At 39.4% G+C, this 16334-nt stretch overlaps 1 protein-coding gene across 1 annotated transcript in view; it reads left to right on the plus strand.

Moving 5' to 3' along the window:
- Positions 1 to 16334, plus strand: part of MCPH1 (microcephalin 1) — a 1050284-nt gene that overhangs the window by 386077 nt on the left and 647873 nt on the right. The window lies entirely within an intron of this gene.

A 16334-nucleotide genomic window follows, 5' to 3' on the forward strand; every position in this document is an offset into this window, starting at 1 on the left:
GCCCCCACACAACTCTGACAATTCCGATTGGGCTATGAGAAGAAAGGGTGTTTCATTACTGAACACCTACACGCTCCCAGATACACACGTCAATCGTGTTAGTAACGTCAGTTAGCATACAGCCTCTAACTGGACATTTACATTGATTGTCATCTTTACCAACCTAACATAACTAAGCCTGTTTAGAAGGTGTGCCCTATTGCATGATGAGGAGGGTGTTATACATACATAAATACGTAACAATTGCGGCACCCCCTCTGAGGAAGCGTTTTGCGAAACGTGCGTCAGGGGTCCTGGGAGAAGCCTTGTCTCCCTGTTTTTTAACTAGCTTACCTATGTTATAACTACAACTCTATTTTTGACATTGTTGGCTCAGCAGCACATAGATAATTGTAAAACCAACTGTAATTAGCCCTCGGATTGTAAGGGCTTAGTGTATACTCATATTTGTGCTGCTGGCTTTGATTAATACTTATGGTGCCCACCCACCTTATTATAGGGTGAATGGCTCTTATAACTAGGTTTAAGTGTTTTTAATCTTTTGCTGCTGCTATCGTATGTGTGGAAGCTTTTAGGAAACATTAATAAAGTTTAAAGTATGAATGTTGATTATATTAGAAATTAATTTAACCTTGATTTTTCCCTTTGGGCTGAGCTTAAAACTTAATGCACATTTCTGAGCTGCTCATATACAGTTGTATACTCTAATACAATTATTTTTAGCTAAAGTCTTTGATCAGATTTCAAAAACTAAATAAACAATGTCTCCAGTATATGAGGTGTGATGATGATTTTTGCTTCTTTCTAATGACACAATGAGTCCACGGATCATCTAATTACTATTGGGAATATCACTCCTGCCCAGCAGGAGGCGGCAAAGAGCACCACAGCAAAGCTGTTAAAAGGACACTGAACCCAATTTCTTTCATGTAATTAGCAAGAGTCCATGAGCTAGTGACGTATGAGATATACATTCCTACCAGGAGGGGCCAAGTTTCCCAAACCTTAAAAAGTCTATAAATACACCCCTCACCACACCCACAATTCAGTTTTACAAACTTTGCCTCCGATGGAGGTGGTGAAGTAAGTTTGTGCTAGATTCTACGTTGATATGCGCTCCGCAGCAAGTTGGAGCCCGGTTTTCCTCTCAGCGTGCAGTGAATGTCAGAGGGATGTGAGGAGAGTATTGCCTATTTGAATGCAGTGATCTCCTTCTACGGGGTCTATTTCATAGGTTCTCTGTTATCGGTCGTAGAGATTCATCTCTTACCTCCCTTTTCAGATCGACGATATACTCTTATTTATATACCATTACCTCTGCTGATTCTCGTTTCAGTACTGGTTTGGCTTTCTACAAACATGTAGATGAGTGTCCTGGGGTAAGTAAATCTTATTTTCTGTGACACTCTAAGCTATGGTTGGGCACTTTGTTTATAAAGTTCTAAATATATGTATTCAAACATTTATTTGCCTTGACTCAGAATGTTCAACTTTCCTTATTTTTCAGACAGTCAGTTTCATATTTGGGATAATGCATTTGAATTAATCATTTTTTCTTACCTTCAAAAATTTGACTCTTTTTTCCCTGTGGGCTGTTAGGCTCGCGGGGGCTGAAAATGCTTCATTTTATTGCGTCATTCTTGGCGCGGATTTTTTTGGCGCAAAAATTCTTTTCCGTTTCCGGCGTCATACGTGTCGCCGGAAGTTGCGTCATTTTTTTAACGTTATTTTGCGCCAAAAATGTCGGCGTTCCGGATGTGGTGTCATTTTTGGCGCCAAAAGGCATTTCGGCGCCAAATAATGTGGGCGTCTTGTTTGGCGCTAAAAAAATATGGGCGTCGCTTTTGTCTCCACATTATTTAAGTCTCATTATTTATTGCTTCTGGTTGCTAGAAGCTTGTTCAATGGCATTTTTTTCCCATTCCTGAAACTGTCATTTAAGGAATTTGATCAATTTTGCTTTATATGTTGTTTTTTCTATTACATATTGCAAGATGTTCCACGTTGCAACTGAGTCAGAAGTTACTTGAGGAAAATCACTGCCCGGGGCTGGAGCTACCAAGCTAAGTGTATCTGCTATAAATTTTTGGTACCTGTTTCTCCAGCTGTTGTTTGTATTGCATGTCATGACAAACTTTTTAATGCAGATAAAATTTCCTTTAGTACTGTTATATTACCTGTTGCTGTTTCGTCAACATTTAATTTTCAGAGTGTTCCTGTTAAACATAAGAGATTTTATTTTTTAAATCCATTTAGAAGGCTATGTCTGTTATTTCTCCTTCTAGTTTACATAAAAGTCTTTTAAAAACTTCTCTTTTTTCAGATGAATTTTTAAATGAACATCATCGTTCTGATACTGATAATGGTTCTTCTGGTTCAGAAGTTTCTGTCTCAGAGGTTGATGCTGTTAAATCTTTTTATTTGTTCAAGATGGAATTTATTCGTTCTTTATTTAAAGACGTATTAATTGCTTTAGATATAGAGGATTCTGGTCCTCTTGATACTAAATCTAAACGTTTAAATAGGGTTTTTTAAATCTCCTGTATTTATTCCAGAAGTGTTTAATCTCCCTGATGCTTTTTCTGAAGTAATTTCCAGGGAATGGAATAATTTGGGTAATTCTTTCACTCCTTCTAAACGTTTAAGCAATTATATTCTGTGCCATCTGACAGATTAGAGTTTTTTTGGGACAAAATCCCTAAGGTTTGGGCCTGTCTCTATTCCTGCTAAAATGTACTACTATTCTTACGGCAGATAGTACTAAATTTAAGGATCCTTTAGATAAGAAAATTGAATCCTTTCTAAGAAAAGTTTACTTATGTTTAGGTAATCTTCTTAGACCTGCTATATTTTTACCGGATGTTGCTGCAGCTTCATCTTTTTGGTTAGAAGTTTTAGCGCAACAAGTAACATATCATAATTTTATAGCATTATTTTTATTCTATAACATGCTAATAATTTTATTGGTGATACCATCTTTTGATATAATTTGAGTTGATGTCAGGTATATGTCTCTAGCTATTTTAGCTAGAAAAGCTTTATGGATTTAACTTTGAATGCTGATATGTCTTCTAAGTTAACTTTGTTTTTCCCTTTCTTTCCAGGGTAATAATCATTTTTTCGTTCTTTTTCTCATAATAAGGAACAAAAGCCTGATCCTTCATCCTCAGGAGCGGTTTAAGTTTGGAAACTATTTCCAGTTTGGAATATATCCAAGCCTTATAGAAACCTATAGTCAGCTCCTAAGTACCCATGAAGGTGCGGCCCTTTTTTCCAGTTCAGCTGGTATGGGGCAGATTACGTTTTATTCAAAGGAGTTTGGATCAATTCCGTTCTCAATCTCTGGTTTCAGAACATTGTTTCAGAAAGGTACAGAATTGGCTTCAGTTAAGGCCTCCTGCTAAGAGTTTTTTTTTTTTTCTTCCCGTGTCCCAGTTAACACAGCAAGGCTCAGCATTTCTGAAATGTGTTTCAGATCTAGAGTTGGCTGGAGTAATTATGCCAGTTCCAGTTCTGGAACAGGGGCTAGGGTTTTATTTTATCTCTTCATTGTACCAAAGAAGGTCAATTCCTTCAGACCAGTTCCGGATCTATCAATATTGAATCGTTATGTATACCAACATTCAAGATGGTTACTGTAGGACTATTCTGCCTTTTGTTTAGCAAGGGCATTTTATGTCTACAATAGTTTTGCAGGATGTGTATCTGCATATTGCGATTCATTTAGATCACTTTTAGTGTTTGAGATTCTCTTTTTAGACGAGCATTACCAGTTTTGTGGCTCTACTGTTTGGCCTAGCCTCAGTTCCAAGAATTTTTTTCAAAGATTCTCGGTGCCCTTCTTTCTGTATTCAGAGAACAGGGTTTTGGTATTTCCTTATTTGGACGATTATCTTGGTATTTGCTCAGTCTTCTCATTCGAAGAATCTCATGCGATTCGACTTGTGTTGTTTCTTCAAGATCATGGTTGGAGGATCAATTTACCAAAAAGTTCATTGATTCCTCAGTCAAGGGTAACCTTTCTGGGTTTCCAGATAGATTCAGTGTCCATGACTCTGTCTTTAACAGACAAGAGACGTCTAAATTGTTTTCAGCTTGTCGAAACCTTCAGTCACAATCATTCCCTTCGGTAACCTTATGCATGGAAATTCTAGGTCTTATGACTGCTGCTTTGGACGCAATTCCCTTTGCTTGTTTTTCACATGCGACCTCTTCAGCTCTGTATGCTGAATCAATGGTGCAAGGATTACATAAAGATATTTCAATTTATATCTTTAAAACCGATTGTTCGACACTCTCTAACGTGGTGGACAGATCACCATCGTTTAATTCAGGGGGCTTCTTTTGTGCTTCCGACCTAGACTGTAATTTCAACAGATACAAGTCTCACAGGTTGGGGAGCTGTGTGGGGATCTCTGTCGGCACAAGGAGTTTGGGAATCTCAGGAGGTGAGATTACCGATAAATATTTTGGAACTCCGTGCAATTTTCAGAGCTCTTCAGTTTTGGCCTCTTCTGTAGAGAGAATCGTTCATTTGTTTTCAGACAGACAATGTCACAACTGTGGCATACATCATCAAGGAGCGACTCACAGTCCTCTGGCTATGAAAGAAGTATCTCGAATTTTTTTGGTTTGGGCGGACTCCAGCTCCTGTCTAATCTCTGCGGTTCATATCCCAGGTGTAGACAATTGGGAAGCGGATTATCTCAGTCGCCAAACGTTGCATCCGGGCGAATGGTTTCTTCACCCAGAGGTATTTCTTCAGGTTGTTCAAATGTGGGAACTTCCAGAAATAGATCTGATGGCGTCTCATCTAAACAAGAAACTTCCCAGATATCTGTCCAGATCCTGGGATCCTTAGGCGGAGGCAGTGGATGCATTATCACTTCCTTGGAAGTATCATCCTGTCTATATCTTTCCGCCTCTAGTTCTTCTTCCAAGAGTAATCTCCAAGATTCTGAAGGAATGCTCGTTTGTTCTGCTGGTAGCTCCGGCATGGCCTTACAGGTTTGGTATGCGGATCTTGTCCGGATGGCCTCTTGCCAGCCGTGGACTCTTCCGTTAGACCAGACCTTCTGTCACAAGGTCCTTTTTTTCCATCAGGATCTGAAATCTTTCAATTTAAAGGTATGGCGATTGAACGCTTGATTCTTGGTCAAAGAGGTTTCTCTGACTCTGTGATTAATACTATGTTACAGGCTCGTAAATCTGTATCTAGAGAGATATATTATAGAGTCTGGAAGACTTATATTTTTTGGTGTCTTTCTCATCTTTTTTCTTGGCATTCTTTTGGAATACCGAGAATTTTACAGTTTCTTCAGGATGGTTTAGATAAGGGTTTGTCTGCAAGTTCCTTGAAAGGACAAATCTCTGCTCTTTCTGTTCTTTTTCACAGAAAGATTGCTATTCTTCCTGATATTTATTGTTTTGTACAAGCTTTGGTTCGTATAAAACCTGTCATTAAGTCAATTTCTCCTCCTTGGAGTTTGAATTTGGTTCTGGGAGCTCTTCAAGCTCCTCCCTTTGAACCTATGCATTCATTGGTCATTAAATTACTTTCTTGGAAAGTTTTGTTCCTTTTGGCCATCTCTTCTGCCAGAAGAGTTTCTGAATTATCTGCTCTTTCTTGTGAGTCTCCTTTTCTGATTTTTCATCAGGATGAGGCGGTGTTGCGAACTTCTTTTGAATTTTTACCTAAAGTTGTGAATTCCAACAACATTAGTAGAGAAATTGTGGTTCCTTCATTATGTCCTAATCCTAAGAATTCTAAGGAGAAATCATTGCATTCTTTGGATGTTGTTAGAGCTTTGAAATATTATGTTGAAGCTACTAAGTCTTTCCGAAAGACTTCTAGTCTATTTGTTATCTTTTCCGGTTCTAGAAAAGGCCAGAAAGCTTCTGCCATTTCTTTGGCATCTTGGTTGAAATCTTTAATTCATCTTGCCTATGTTGAGTCGGGTAAAACTCCGCCTCAGAGGATTACAGCTCATTCTACCAGGTCAGTTTCTACTTCCTGGGCGTTTAGGAATGAAGCTTCGGTTGATCACATTTGCAAAGTTGCAATTTGGTCCTCTTTGCATATTTTTACTAAATTCTACCATTTTGATGTATTTTCTTCTTCTGAAGCAGTTTTTGGTAGAAAAAGTATTTCAGACAGCAGTTTCAGTCTGAATCTTCTGCTTATGTTTTTTATTAAACTTTATTTTGGGTGTGGATTATTTTCAGCAGGAATTGGCTGTCTCTATTTTATCCCTCCTTCTCTAGCGACTCTTGTGTGGAAAGATCCACATCTTGGGTAGTCATTATCCCATACGTCACTAGCTCATGGACTCTTGCTAATTACATGAAAGAAAACATAATTTATGTAAGAACTTACCTGATAAATTCATTTCTTTCATATTAGCAAGAGTCCATGAGGCCCACCCTTTTTTGTGGTGGTTATGATTTTTTTGTATAAAGCACAATTATTCCAATTCCTTATTTTATATGCTTTCGCACTTTTTTCTTATCACCCCACTTCTTGGCTATTCGTTAAACTGAATTGTGGGTGTGGTGAGGGGTGTATTTATAGGCTTTTTAAGGTTTGGGAAACTTTGCCCCTCCTGGTAGGAATGTATATCTCATACGTCACTAGCTCATGGACTCTTGCTAATATGAAAGAAATGAATTTATCAGGTAAGTTCTTACATAAATTATGTTTTTTTTCTTTCGTGATCCCCTAGGCAGAACATAAAGTGATCTGAGATGTCATCGCAGAAAATGCATCATGTCTGCAGAAAATAACAGGACACAGGCAGGAACTGTTACTGCTTTAACCTTGCAGCGCTGCTCCACATCAGGCTGTTCTCTTCAATAAGAGCTATGCTCTGACAGCACTGTATGTTTTCCTTTCCTTAACAGCGCATCCACAGCAAAGTGCTGTTTGAAGTGAAAAGTCAAATATGCAGTATTGGCTGGCTCTCAGCCACCTAACTTTTCCCAGTCTGCAAAGGTGTGTTTTCTGAATGAGATTCTTATTAGCAATGCACCTTTTTATTACTACATTTCTATGTTAGATCAAGAGAAAAGGAAACAAATGTATTCAAGATACATTTTACAATTTTTTTTTGTCTGCAGCTAATTTACTCCTATTATCAAATTTTCTTCATTCTCTTTGCATCTTTATTTGAAATGCAAGAATGTAAGTTTAGATGCGGGCCCATTTTTGGTGAACAACCTGGGTTGTCCTTGCTGATTGGTGGATATATATATCCACCAATAAAAAAGTGATGCCTAGAGGTCTGAACCCAAAAAATAGCTTGGTTGCCTTCTTTTTCAAATAAAGATAGCAAGAGAACTAAGAAAAAATGATAATTGGAGTAAATTAGAAAGTTGCTTAAAATTGCATGCTCTATTTGAATCATGAAAGAAAAAAATTTGGGTAGCAGTGTCCCTTTAAATATCACCTCCCTTCCCTCCCACCCCAGTCATTCTCTTTGCCTATGTTAGAGCAAGGAAGTGGTAATGTTAGGTGTTAGAAAAGATTCTTCAAGCAAGATTTTATTGTTTTTTAAGTGGAGCAAGATTGTGCTGCTTTGTCCTAGGGTGTAGCCGTAGTCCACATCAGTCTCTTCAGTAGGGCAGTGGTGGCTTTAGAGCACTGGGAACTTGTGGGACATAATTCTCACTGCACCTCCCATGTAATTTATGCTCCCCTAATCTTGATAGCCTGAGTAAGATTACTCAGTCTTTATCTTTTTCTCCACAGGTCTATATGAGGGAGAGGACCTCTCAAATCTGGTGAGCTGCCTTGCTGACGGGCAGATTTGTGAGGTAAGTGCTGACTTTAGTAAAAAAAGTTACGGTTTAAAATTTAAAGGGACATTAACGTTTTTCTATTTTTTTTTTTTTTTAAATGAAGGTTATAATTTGATAATTTGGTCCATTGTGTGTCAGAATGGACCAAGAGGCTTTGCAAAATGTCACTTGTTCTTTGTGTTTTGATGCCAATGTGGAACCACCAAGCCCTTTCTGTTCCTCATGTATTGAGAGGACGTTAAATTATAGGGATAGACTTTTTTCTGAGCCAACATTTTCCAAGGCAGATGCTATTCAGGAGTCTATTGATAATGTTCAATATATGCAGCAGCTTTTTCCTCAAGCGTCCCAACTTGTATCGCCCATACATGCAGTGCCCTGCACTTCCTCTCTAACTCCTCCTGGAGTTATGTTGCAAGGCATCACTTCTCTCATGTCCTCTGCGGTTTCTGATGCGTTGTCTGCCTTTCCCATGTTGTAGGGAAAGCTCAAGAGGAAAATTAAACATTCAATTTCAGATGCACTCTCCCAGAAGCCTGAGGAGGAGGATCTTTTGGTAGCATCTGAGGGGGGAAATCTAATATTCTGACAGTGTAATTCCTCCCGCTGATACTGAAGTTGTATCCTTCAGGTTTAAGCTAGAACACCTCCGTCTATTACTTAAGGAGGTTTTAGCTACATTGGATGACAGCGACACTATGGTTGTAGTTAATCCTAAAAAATCCAGTAAACTAAACAAATATTTTGATGCTCTTTCCTCGGTAGAGGTTTTTCCAGTACCTGACTGAACTTCTGAGATCATTGCTAAGGAATGGGAGAGACAGGGTATCCCTTTTTCTCCATCTCCTATATTTAAAAAGATGTTTCCCATAGCGGACTCTATCAAGGAGGCTTGGCAAACAGTACCCAAGGTGGAAGGAGCTATTTCCACTCTGGCCAAGAGAACTAATATCCCTATAGAGGATTGTTGTGCCTTTAAAGATCATATGGACAAAAAATTAGAGGGGTTACTAAAGAAGATGTATGTACACCAAGGTTTACAATGGCTACCTGCTGTGTGCATTGCTACCGTCACTAGTGCGGCGGCATATTGTCAGCATTTGGCTTGTGAACTGTGCCTTTAAGATAAGATCTCCTCCCCACTCTAATGCCAATTTAACCTCTCCATGTCCCAGAAATCATTGCTTGATTATTGAAGTACTATAGGGGAAACCTCTGAATCTCCCTTCTCAACTTCATACATTTGAGCCCTATTATCTCCTGGACTGGTTACTCAATTATTGTCTTATCCCTCTTATTTTATTTCTTTGTTTATAACCTTTGGGGATTTCTCCTTTCATGTAGGAGCCTTACATTTTCTATCTGAAGCAGCTGTCAGTTATTGCTGCTCGCCTCGGACACAGACTCAGTGGAGACGCGCTGTTCACGCTGACGTCATTCCGCTTACACTGATCCTCACAGCGCAGCATGCCTGTCTTCAGTAAGACGCTGCAAACACAGAACGCTGCACGCCTGTCTCCCTCATTAGACACAAGGTTCTCAGCAAGGAAACAAAGGCAAGCAACCTCTCTCCCACTACAATTATCATATATTGCAAGGTATGTGCACCAACAGATGTATTAATAAGCATGCTCCCAACTATCTTATAGTAATGCATTACTGACAAAAGTGGATGTATCACATTTTGGCTAATCAACCACCCTTCATTTACCGTAACCATAATACAGGAGTTAAACTGAAATCAATCCTCCTGCCAAGTATCTCAAGATTTATTTTCTCTTATTTTTTGCTAAGTTACCATTATAAAAGTAATCAAGTACTGAGCTCTAGTTCTCTTGTCCACTGAACCACCAAAAACATAATTTGCTGATCTCAACTACTAAACATCTCATTAAACATATTCTTTTTTATTTACTTAATTTAATCAAATATGAAAACACATTTCTCATCCTAAACTCAAGAGAGAGTCACAACTGGAGAGTCATTCAGATCTGTGACTTATAAACACAAATCTTCTAATAAAATTTGCATTCATACAGGTTTCCTTTATCTAAGTCATGATAAATGGGAGATTATGAATACAAACATTAACTTAAAGCATACTATGGTATATATTAGTAATCTGTTAATAGCTATTACACATATTGGTTTGATGTGTTGTCTGATGCTATTAGAACAGACACTCCCCTTGATGAGATCAAGGATAGAATAAACGCCCTTAAATTGGCTAATTCCTTTATTACTGATGCTTCCCTACAGGTTATCAAACTGGGAGCAAAGATTTCAGGTTTGCTGTACTAGCCCGCAGAGCTTTATGGTTAAAACCTTGGTCTGTGGATGTGTCATCTAAGTCTAAACTTTTAGCGATTCCTTACAAGGGAAAGACCTTGTTTGGACCGGGTTTGACGGAAATAATCTCTGATATTACGGGAGGAAAGGGTCATCTAATCCCTCAGGATAAGAGAAACAAACAAAAGGGACGTCAGCGTAATTTTCGTTCCTTTCGAAATTTCAAGGGAAACTCTTCCATTTCCTCTTCCAAGCAATTAGTCTAAACCTTCCTGAAGATCCAATCAGTCTTGAAACAAGGGTAAACTATCCAAAAAGCCTGCTATTGAATCAAAGACAGCATGAAGGGCCTGCCCCCGATCCGGGACCGGATCTTGTGGGGGGCAGGCTTTCCTTCTTCGCTCAGGCTTGGGTTTGAGATGTTCAGGATCCCTGGGCAGTGGACATAGTGTCCCAGGGATACAAACTAGAGTTCATGAATTTTCCTCCCAGAGGCAGGTTTCTGCTTTCAAGATTATCTGTAGACCAGACAAAAAGAGAGGCGTTCTTACACTGTGTACGGAACCTCTCCGACCTGGGAGTGATAGTTCCTGTTCCGGTGCAGGATCGGGGTCTGGGGTTTTATTCCAATCTGTTTGTGGCTCCCAAAAAGGAGGGAACCTTCAGACCAATTTTAGACCTCAAGAGTCTAAACAAATTCCTCAGAATACCGTCCTTCAAGATGGAAACTATTCTTTGCATTCTTCCTTTGGTCCAAGAGGGTTAATTTATGATAACGGTGGATTTAAAGGACGCGCGTACCTGCATGTTCCCATTCACAAGTTCCCAATGTTTGCATTTCTACACAAACACTTCCAATTCGTGGCTCTTCCTTTCGACCTTGTCACAGCTCCCAGAATTTTCTCAAAGGTTCTGGGATCCCTGTTGGTGGTGCTCCGATTACGGGGCATTGCAGTGGAGCCCTATCTGGACGACATCCTGGTCCAGGCGCCATCTTTTCAACAAGCAAGGTCCCACACAGAAATGTTGTTATCTTTCCTGCGATTTCACAGATGGAAGGTACATTTGGAAAAGAACTCCTTAGTTCCAAATACAAGGGTAACTTTCTTGTGAACCATAATAGATTCCCTATCAATGAAGATTTTTCTGACAGAAGTCAGGAAATCAAAAATGTTCGATTCTTGCCTAGCGCTTCAGTCCTTGGCCATCAGTGGCTTAGTGCATAGAGGTAATTGGGCTGATGGTGGCGGCAATGGACATCATCCCGTTCGCTTGTTTCCACCTCAAACCTCTGCAGTCAATGGAACGGAGATTATGCGGATTTGTCTCCACCAATACAGCTGGAGCAGGAGACAAGGGATTCTCTTCTTTGGTGGTTGTCTCAGGATCATCTCTCCCAGGGAACTTGCTTTCGCAGACCCCCCAGTCTGGGGCTCCCTAAAGGCTCAGGGAACTTGGACTCAGTCAGAGTCTGTTCTGCCCATAAACATTCTGGAGCTGAGAGCAATCTCCAATGCTCTTCTGGCCTGGCCCCAGTTAACCTCGGCCCGGTTCATCAGGTTCCAGTTGGACAACATAACTTTAGTGGCTTACATCAATCATCAGGGAGGAACGCAGGGTTCCTTAGCCATGACAGAGGTAGCCAAGATAATTTGGTAGACAGAGACCCACAATTGCTGTCTGTTGGCGATCCACATCCCAGGGGTGGACAACTGGGAGGCAGACTTCCTGAGCAGACAGACCTTTCACCCGGGGGACTGGGAACTCTATCCAAAAGTGTTTTCCAGACTGATCCTCAAATGGGGTCAGCTGGAATTGGATCTCATGGCATCTCGGCAGAATGCCAAGCTTCCGAGATACGGATCGAGGTCAAGGGGACCCTCAGGCGGTACTGATAGACGCCCTGGCGGTATCTTGGAATTCCAGTCTTGCATACCTATTTCCTCCGTTCGCTCTTCTTCCTCGGGTCATTGCTCGAATCAAGCAGGAGAGGGCGTTGGTGATTGCACCGGCTTGGCCTCGCAGGATTTGGCATGCAGACCTGGTGGACATGTCATCTCTTCCACCTTGGAGACTTCTGTTGAGGAAGGACCTTCTACTTCAAGGGCCCTTCCATCATCCAAATCTAGTTTCTCTGAAGCTGACTGCTTGGAGATTGAACGCTTAATTTTATCCAAGCGGGGATTTTCAGATTCGGTCATAGAGACCATGATTCAGGCTCGTAAACCTGTGACTAGAAAGATTTGCCATAAGATATGGCGTAAATATCTATATTGGTGTGAATCCATGGGCTACTCTTGGAGTAGAGTTAGGATTCCTAGAATTCTGTCATTTCTCCAAGAAGATGATTATCGTCAAGTTCCCTAAAGGGTCAAATATCTGCTTTGTCTATTTTGTTACATTAACGTTTGGCAGACGTACAGTCGTTTTGTCAGGCCTTGGTCAGGATCAGGCCTGTGCTCAAACCAGTTACTCCTCCATGGAGTCTTAATTTAGTTCTTAAGTTTCTTCAAGGGGCTCCGTTTGAGCCTATGCATTCCTTAGATATTAAGTTGTTATCTTGGAAAGTTTTGTTTCTTGTTGCTATTTCATCTGATCGTAGAGTGTCAGAGCTCTTGGCATTACATTATTATTTTTCATTTGGTAGTTTTATGTACAAAGTTAAGGTTTTTTCCTATAGTAGTTTCTGACCGGAACATTCATCAGGAGATTGTTGTTCCTTCATTGTGACCTAATCCTTCTTCTCAGAAGGAATGGCTTCTGCACAATTTAGATGTGGTACGTGCTCTAAAATTTTACTTACAGGTGACTAAGGATTTTCGTCAGTCTTCTGCTTTGTTTGTGGTTTTCTCAGGAAAACGTAAGGGACGGAAAGCTACGGCTACTTCTCTTTCTTTTTGGCTGAAAAGTATCATACGTTTTGCCTATGAAACTGCTGGACAGCATCCTCCAGAGAGAGTTACAGCTCATTCCACGAGGGCTGTTTCTTCCTCATGGGCATTCAAAAATGAAGCTTCTGTGGAACAGATTTGCAAGGCTGCAACTTGGTCCTCTCTTCACACTTTTTCAAAATTCTACAAATTTGACACTTTTGCCTCGGATGAGGCCGCTTTTGGGAGAAAGGTTCTTCAAGCAGTGGTGCCTTCCGTTTAGGATCCCTGTCTTGTCCCTCCCTTATCATCTGTATACTCTAGCTTGGGTATGGATTCCCAATAGTAATTAGATAATCCGTGGACTCATCGTGTCATTAGAAAGAAAAGAAAATTTATGCTTATCTGATAAATTTATTTATTTCTTGACACAATGAGTCCACGGCCCGCCCTGTTCTTAAGACAGGTTGTTGGTATGTTATAAACTTCAGACACCTCTGCATCTTGTTACTTCCTTTCTCTCCTTTACTTCAGTCGAATGACTGGGGTGGGAGGGAAGGGAGGTGATATTTAACAGCTTTGCTGTGGTCCTCTTTGCCGCCTCTAATAGTAATTAGATGATCCGTGGACTCATCGTGTCAAGAAATAAATAAATGTATCAGGTAAGTATTTCTTTGATCCATTCCTCCTAGGCATTACAAGTCCCAACCACTAGGCTGAGGCAAAGATTTCCAAACTCCAGGAACTCTATAAACATCTCCCACCTAACTGGCAACTCAGTCTTGTCTGAAAATGAAGTTTTCATTTAATTCTTCAGTGAGAGAGGTTCTCCTATTGATTTGAGGCCAATTTCCTCTGAGTACAGTGATTGTTGGAGGGATGTATCTGGAGTTTAGGTAGTGGTATATATTTCACCTATTGCAATTTAGTCACAAGCCTTTCTATGGATGTTGCAGGATCTTTTTCTCTGCCTCCTGTTGGTTTGTCAATATACTCCCATTCCACATCCTCTGCTGTTATGTTTCAGCACTGGCTTTGGCTTCCTAGTGGTTTCCTCCAGTATTCCTTTATAGGAAGGAACTTTCAGAGTTTTAACTTTCTAAATTGTAACTATTTGGAATTTTTCCATCTTGTATTTTGCAAGGTCAGTCTATGTCCATAATAGGGTGAAAAAGAAGGCGGCGCCACAATAGTGTATTTAAGTGTGACAAAGGCTCAGCACACGCAAAATATGAATCATACTTACAAGATATGCAGCACTTGATAAATGCCACAAAAGCCTCCTGGACCTTTAGCAGCTGTCCAGATAGCTATCCTCCCGCAAAACAGCAAACCTCTCACTGAAGATTGCAGTAAGGATTCCCGTGTTCGTTTGTCTTTTAACTCCTCCAAGAAGTAAGCGGTACTTGAATCTTGGTTATCAGCTGTACAACTGCATACAAGAGTAAAGGCTGCTCTACAAGATATCCTCCAATGAGATTATCAAAGTATTCAGTGGAAAGTTCGTAAAAGCCATCATTTTCAATGTTTAAAAGTGTAGATTTTATTTAAAACAAATCATATACAGAATGCACAACGTGTTTCCCGGTCACACAGACCACTTCATCAGGTTTATATAGTCACATTAAAAATTTACAGCTTCAAATGGCCCCAAACGGCGTCTGATACCGCTCATGGCGCATGCGTATGAAAATAAGTCTAGCCAATAAAGTGAATGATATGTACCGGCTGTGATTGGAACAAAAACTGGGCTTGTCATATACTGACTTGATCTCACGGAAATATCTATACCAACTAAAAAACCCCATCTTAAAATAACGAAACAACCTTAAAATCATATACTCAATAAAATATAATAAAATAAACGTTACCGTGGGTATTTAAGATGATAGAGTGATTCTAGTATTAATCATCACAATAAAATCCTTCACGTAAATACGTCTAGCCTATGGAGTAAATATAATCAACCGGCTTGACTGTGATAGGATCAAAAAGTGGGCTTGTCAAAAAGTAACTAAATCTCACGGAGCTCTCTATACCCGCTTGATAGTAAACATAAAATGGACATTACAGATACATAAAACTATAGTCCATAAATCCGACGTCTCTATGTCAAGTTAAAATACGATTTTAACAATTTCCATTGCAATACAATTGTCCGCGTCAAGTGGTCTTACCCTTGTGATCCAATCCACAAGTATACAAATTGGCCGATTATTTAACGCTCACTTGTACTTGACCAGAGTTATCATATGCATTTGACAATTAAATGCAATTGAACTACCAATACAAATAAAAATGAAAATATAAAATATATGAAAATATATAAATAAATCAAGTTATGTAATATGCACATCCATTGTATCTCTTTCTTGAATATTGACATAGTCTTCCCCCAAAAAATTCTATTATCCCAGATGATACTGATAGCAAAAAGGCAATGGAGCCTCAAGGTATATGATGAATGACAAGAGCTCATATGTACATAATCTCTCATGACCCATACGTGGTCGTCAACAATCAACTCTAAATTAGTATCATGAATGATAAGAGATCATGTATACACGATTTCTCAAGACCAACCAATCATCCAACAGACTACATATCTCCATCTATAATATTCATTGATTTATTACTGAAGTCACTAACCTCAAAAATTCCTATATTAAATACTGAAAGACCATGATAATCCCAGAGGAACCAGTTCATATTGTATATAAACATAAACATTTAAAGGACATATTAATTGAAATCTAACAATAAATCTGTTATTAATTAAATGCTGCCATATCTATGTTTTCGTTCAAACCATACGGGTTTAAAGTTTTCATCTTCCATATCCAAAAAGTTTATCTTTGTCTGAGGTGGATTAATCTATTCCTACCCCATTTGGGGATAACATGTTCAATTGTCTGGCCCCCATGACAACATACCCCATGTCTTGGCACACTATGGTTCATCAAGGAATTTTTCACATTTCTGTTATGCTCACCCCATCTTTTTTTCAGGGGTCTGGAAGTTCTCCATATATACTGCAAACCACATTTACATTCCAATAAATAAACCTGTCTCCTGTGGTATATGCACAAAGACCACAATTGGGTCGATTACATTTGTAAAATCCTTTTTTACCTGATAGCCAATTACTCACTATTAAAGGTATATTTTTTCTATACTTGTTCATTACAACCTTACTCGGGGCTAATTTATTTTTTATTGAGGGTGCTCTTTTAAATGTACAAATTGGGTATTCATATATGAGATTCTTCAAAATTGGATCATTTCGAAGTATATACCAGTGCCTATGAAGTATTGTTTTAATCTTATCATAGTTGGCAGTGTATTTCGTTATAAACCTAAAGTTGTTAATCTGACTGT

Source organism: Bombina bombina, chromosome 4 (genome assembly GCF_027579735.1).
Source record: "Bombina bombina isolate aBomBom1 chromosome 4, aBomBom1.pri, whole genome shotgun sequence".
NCBI classification, from domain to species: Eukaryota; Metazoa; Chordata; class Amphibia; order Anura; family Bombinatoridae; genus Bombina; species Bombina bombina.